The following is a 6095-nucleotide window of genomic DNA, read 5'->3' on the forward strand; positions in this document are numbered from 1 at the left end:
TCCCACTAAACTTCTTATACATCTATAAGATTCATGTACATTTTATGAAACTAAAATACTTATTAGCTTCACTAAAATACAATTCCCAATTCCCTATTGCTTGCTTAAATCTGTACTTAGATTTCATAAGCCAGCTTTCCTTTTCAAGCATTTATTTGGATCCACAAATCCTATGACATACCATGTACATAGTTTCTTCCAACATTTGATTGAGGAATACGTTTTGTCATCCAATTGTCATATGTACCAATATGTAATTATTGCTTGATTTATAGACTTGAGCATTAAGATTATGCATAAGGTTTCAACACAATCCATGCCATGCATTTGCTTGTAACCTTTAGCAACTAATCTAGCTTTGTGTGTGAACACAATTTTATGTTTGATGGTTTTTATCCTTAAAACTAACTTGCAACCAATAGGTGTGAAACTATTCTTGCAAATCAACAAAATTTCAATTTTGTCATCAAAACATTGAGTATGTTTTATGGCCTCTAACCATTTAAAACACTTGAGTCTATATATGGCCTTTAACCATTTTAGGGAATCTAGGTTTCGTCATAGCTTTCTTACAAGTCACAAACTTATTAATCTACATGATAATAGTTTGACTGCAAGTTGTAGGTTTCTTCACTATCTAATAGAAGAATCGCATAGCTTCAGTGACCTGAACTCTATGCCTACTTGGGTATAGAACATCAAACAATAGAATATCAATAGCCACTTGAAAGTCTTTTGAATATTCTGTTCTCCTTGAAGCACTTGTAAAGTATTCTAAGAGATGTCTATTCTTTAAAGCCACTTCTAAAGTCCTCAAAGAATAAGTGTTCGGATTTTCTAAAGAACTTCGAAAAGCCTCCGGAATCTCCGTTTTATGTTTGTTGTTCGCCTCGAAGACTTTCGAGGTCTATTTTCTCCCACTTGTCATTTTGGAAACGAATCTCCAAAAGGATATTATTTCGAGCAAACAAACATTATGTTCTCAAAAATTCGTGGTAGAAACAATACCCTTGTGTCTCATCACAATGAAACATATATCTATACTTGGGCCTTAGTTTGTCGAATGACAAACACTAAGCTCCCACTGAGTTTTGCAACTCTCTAGATATATTTTATGAAAAGTTATTCTGAAATTACTTTTCAATAGCTTTGACGAATTTGGTTTAGTTTGGTGGTAGTTGAGCATTTTGTTTTAGAAATTATAGGAAAAGTCTTTATGATTCATCATTAATCGAATCAAGTACTAATTGACTTCGATTATTCCAACTAAGATATGCCATATCTTATGGACCTAGATTGTGAATTTTACTACACACAATCATTGATGATCATTCTTGGTCTCAAGGAATCATTAACATAATCTAACCTAGATCTTTTATGATTTCTTGCCAAGTGGATTTTATACTTCTAAATCTTTGAACTAGCCAAACAGATTCAACTTATATCATATTTGAGTAAATAAACTTATATTCACTCAAATCCATGTGAAATAATAAATTCATAAAATCGTTCTTTAGCTTTGAACTCTATTGTCTAGGCGTTCTAACAATAGTTCATATCCTTTGTTACTTTCAACAAGTAAGACTAGCTTGTCTTAAATTGATCTAGAAATCAATCAACTTTCAAAAGTCCATCAAAATAGAGCTTTTGAATGTTAACTTGTTGATATGGTCTAAGCAACAATGCTAAAGGTTAGTGGAACTCAAATCAAGAGATTGATTTGAACCTAGTAAAGTTTTATTGTTAAAGATTTGTTTGTTTTAATCAAGCATATTGACTCAACCCGTAAATGACCATTTCAAATAAACAAAAAACATTGTTTTTGTTTTCCTTGAATGTGAGTCTTTCTGTGTTTGAAGCAGAAATTTAGGTATGCTGTTTATGGAACAAAATAGCCATTAAGTTCCAGCCTTGAAAGGACTTAAAACAAACCAGATGACCCTACAACTAATGTAGCATTGCCATGCTTCATTTCCCACTTGTAGGCCATTAGTGTATCCTAGCTTCCATTGTTTGAGTTTTTACCGAAGTAAGAACCTCAAGCGGTATATGATACCAAGGAAGTTTGATTGCTAGGTCACTTCTCTTTAAACATAAACTTATAGGTAGAAACGAAATCGTAAAATTTCTTTCATTTGTTCCTTATTTTCCTATTTCTTGTACCCTTTCTTATAGTCTTAAGAATTGAATTCTTTAGTGTTGACTTTTATACATTGTTCAGACATGTCCAATGTCACTCTAACAAAGTTCTTTACCATTTTAATTTATGTTGAATATTTTGTTTCAACTAGATGATCTTACCAGAAGCTTCTAAAGTTCTCTAAGCATCGATCTATTCGAATGTCTAGGAACTAGACTCATTCGAGAATTAAATGGAAAAAAGATTTTAGGTTGTTAACCATTGGTAAAGCTGAGCGTTTAAACTCAATGCTTTATGATCTCAAAACTACAATGTATTTTGAATTCACAAGCACCAATTGGTTTGTCATTCGACTTTGATACTCGAAAACAATCATAAAAGTCACTATAAGAAACGTACATTTTGAATTGCTCATTTTCTCTCATTTCCATGAATCGTTCTTGGATTCATTACCAATCGAGGAAATTTACTGTTACCTTTCTAAAAGGATTTACTGCAGTGCAAGATATTTAATTATAAACAATAATTAAAACATACATTGAAACATGCAAAGTCTAAACATTTATCATGAGTAATAACTTGAAAATTAAAGCAATCATGCAATTTAAACAAGTCATTAGCATTTTATTCGAGTTATGTGTTCCGGCAGGTGTGAATAAAATGATTCCAAGATCCTAAAATCCATTGAAGAATTAAGCACATTATGTATTTAGACTCAATTCTAAAATCTTTTAGGTAAGCAAAAGCCTTTTGCTAATAGTCTAGAAACTACTCTTGGTTGATAGGTACGTGTAATCCTCCGTAAATTTATAAATTATATTAATATATTTTAACGTATAGTTATTTATATTTTAAATAGAATTTACGAATTTTAGTAATAAATATATAATTAACATTTATTTATTTTATTTGATTACATTTTAAGTATTTTAACGGTTTATGAAATCAAAAATAATTTTAGAATTTTTATGTTGAAAAGAATTGAATTACGAAAACACGTTCGATCGAATTTGGAAAACAATTCTAACCGTTTTGGATTCAACCAAACTAAATCCTAATTCTAGCCCAATTGGGTGAAGCCCAAAATAGCAAACCCAAAACTCCTCCCTTCTCTACTTCTATTCCACGTGAAAGCAAATCCCAAAACCCCTCCTCAAGTTCACGTAAAAGAACAGAAACCCTTTCCTTCATCCATTCACGTCGTCCTTGCTTCTGCCAGCCGCCACCACCGCCGGACCTTCTCCCGCCGGTAACTTTCCTTCGACCCCCTTCTTCTTCGTTCTCTTTTTCTTTCTTTCCTTCCTTCTTTTCTCCCTTTGCGTCGTTCCTTACCGTTTGCTCCCCCTCCCCTTTGTTCACTTCTGATTTGCGCAGCAACCACCACTCGTCGCCGAGCATCCTAGCGCAGCCGCTGCACAACCTCGACCACCGCCACCTTGCGCGGTAGTTCTCTCCTCTCTATTTCCTTTCCCCTTCGTTTTTTTTCTTTTCTCTCTTACTTTCGTGGCTGACTTTGCTCATCCGCACAGCCACCACCTCCGCGACCACCACTGTCGCGTAACCGGCGACCACCGCAGCCCTCGCCGCCGCTTTTCCCCTCCGGCCAACGTCTCTCTCCCTCACTTTTGGTTGTTTCTTGAACCCTAAGCTAAATTATTGTTTTTAATTACGTTTTAATAATTTAATTTATGTTTCTTGGATTAAATTTATGATTTTTATGATTAAGCTATGAATTTTCAGATTATATATTTGAATTAATTAATAATTAAATTTTCAGATTATGTAATTGCATTGAAATAATGATTTTTAATTATTTAAAATATGAATTTAAGTTTTAATGGAATTGAATCATGGTGGGATGATTGTGGATTATTAAAGTTATTGTTGGGATGTTCTAAGCATGTTACTTTGGCCTTGACGAAGTTTTAAACGAATTTATATTGCTTGAAATTTAAAGTATAATGTTTGCGAAGAGTTTTCAACAAATTTCAATCACTAATTCAATAATTATGACGCTAGGGAAATCAAATGTTCACGTTTCAATGTTAGGGAATGTTCTAAATATGTTTAGGATGTATTTAGAATGCTTTGTTATTGTTGTGGGTGATTAGAAGTTGATTGGGAATATTTGTTGGTTGTTTTAGGAGGAGAATTCTATTTAGGCGACTTTTGAAAGTGTTAAAGTGGCCTATCAGTTTGTTTACACAAGGTACGTACATACCTGCGTGCTTGGAATGTGCGCTAATTGTCGAAACCATGTTGAATTTGTTGTTGAACTTGGTTATGTTGATATTATTGTTGAACTTGGTGATGTTGATATTATGGACGAACTTGGTTATATGGAATGTGCATGTTTAATACTGTTGGACAAACTTATTGAACTTATTTTGCACTATGAGAACTGTAACATGTTAGTATGGATGATTGATACAAACATGTTGGTTGGGAACACTAGATTATTCTATATGATTGGTTTGGATTGATTGGTTGTGTTCCCTTTCTATCTTTTCACTACTTTATGAGGGCGGTGGACCTTGTTTAGTAAGTTGAAACTTTATGTCCATATACAGGGTTGCTCATGGTTAAAGGAAAGGTTGGATAAATTGGAATGAGTCTTGCTTGATGCTTTTATGATCACTTACTTAATTCCAAGATAAAAACAGTTGTGAACAAATGTGAATTGTATGTCTTATGTGATTGTTGAGTCATAACGAAATCTCAATTGTAAATCATGTAAAGTGAAACTGAGTAGCAATAGCTTTAGACTGTGCACGTCTAAAGTGACGGACAAACAGGAGTTGGGGTTCATGGTGGTAGCCCATGGCCTTTTCTGGGACCGGATTGATCACCGTGTTCTATTTTTATTTAAACGTTCCTCGATATCGCAGGTCACTGAGGTTACGGAGTCGCGCCCGTACCTCGTCTTCCTTAGTGAAGACTTCTGGATGGACAACTCGGTCCATTGTCTATTTCAACCAAAATAATATTATTGTCATAAGTCTAGCCTAGTCTAGTCAAGTATGGTCGTCAAATTATCATGTTTTGTCTGCCCTTACTTATGTTTAATAGTATCATGTTAGGGTTCGTTTAATAGTATCATGTTAGGATTAATATTGTTTTAGTATGTAGTACTCAGCTTTGTTGATTACGTGCTTTGTTTGTGTGTGTTGATCATGGCTATGCCTTATTGATCCTGTGATGACCCATCTTTGGTGAGCAGTCTCTAAGGATCAATAAGCGTTGTCCATCTACAGGTTTGAAGATGATGCATCATTGGGGATCGGGATTAGAGAGCTTGTAGTTATATTTGCTTTATTAAGTGATTTGGTTTGTTAACTTAAATTTGAAATTTGTCGTACTATTCGTATTTCCTTATTTCAGTTAATTGGTTTTGGACCTAATATGTAATAAGATTATTTATGAACCTAAAAGTTAGTTTTATGTTTTCCGCTGCAAAATTCTGAATAAGCCGTTACGTTTTCACACGGGCGATAATACTTTGATAATTCCCTACAGTTATATTTAAAAAGGGGTATTTTAGAAAATGGGAATTGTCGGGGTGTTACAAAGTGGTATCTAGAAGCTAAGGTTTTACTTTAATAAATTTTTAGGCGCCTAACTATCTAGTTATTTAAAATAAATTTCTTAAACATCGAGCTTCTACGTATTATAATGTTCAAAAATTGGTACTTTTTTGGGGGGGCAGATTTCCTTTTATCTTGTTTGAAAGTATATAATATTTCTTATTTAAGTTCGAATCAAATTATTTATTCGAATTAAAGTGACTTTCAAAAATTTTATTCTTTTTCTTATTATTTATTATTCAAAAAAAAAAAAAAAATGAGTACAATTTTTTAGAAGTTCAATTTTTTTTTTTAAAGTTGTTTCAAAAGTTAGAATTTGTTATTTAGGAAATATAAATCTTATTCGAATTAAAAAAAATTTATTTTCGAAT

General features: G+C 33.0%; 1 long non-coding RNA gene across 2 annotated transcripts; it reads left to right on the plus strand.

Moving 5' to 3' along the window:
• The first annotated feature begins 3282 nt into the window (after positions 1–3282).
• Positions 3283–5636, plus strand: LOC130467122 (uncharacterized). 2 transcript variants are annotated; one of them, XR_008927283.1, is made up of 5 exons: positions 3283–3389; positions 3515–3583; positions 3670–3768; positions 4285–4349; positions 5361–5636. It is a non-coding gene; the product is annotated as an uncharacterized lncRNA (long non-coding RNA). The 2 variants fall into 2 exon arrangements; XR_008927282.1 differs by having other exon boundaries at positions 3670–4349.
• The last annotated feature ends 459 nt before the right edge of the window (positions 5637–6095 follow it).

Source organism: Spinacia oleracea, chromosome 2 (assembly GCF_020520425.1).
Source record: "Spinacia oleracea cultivar Varoflay chromosome 2, BTI_SOV_V1, whole genome shotgun sequence".
NCBI lineage: Eukaryota > Viridiplantae > Streptophyta > Magnoliopsida > Caryophyllales > Amaranthaceae > Spinacia > Spinacia oleracea.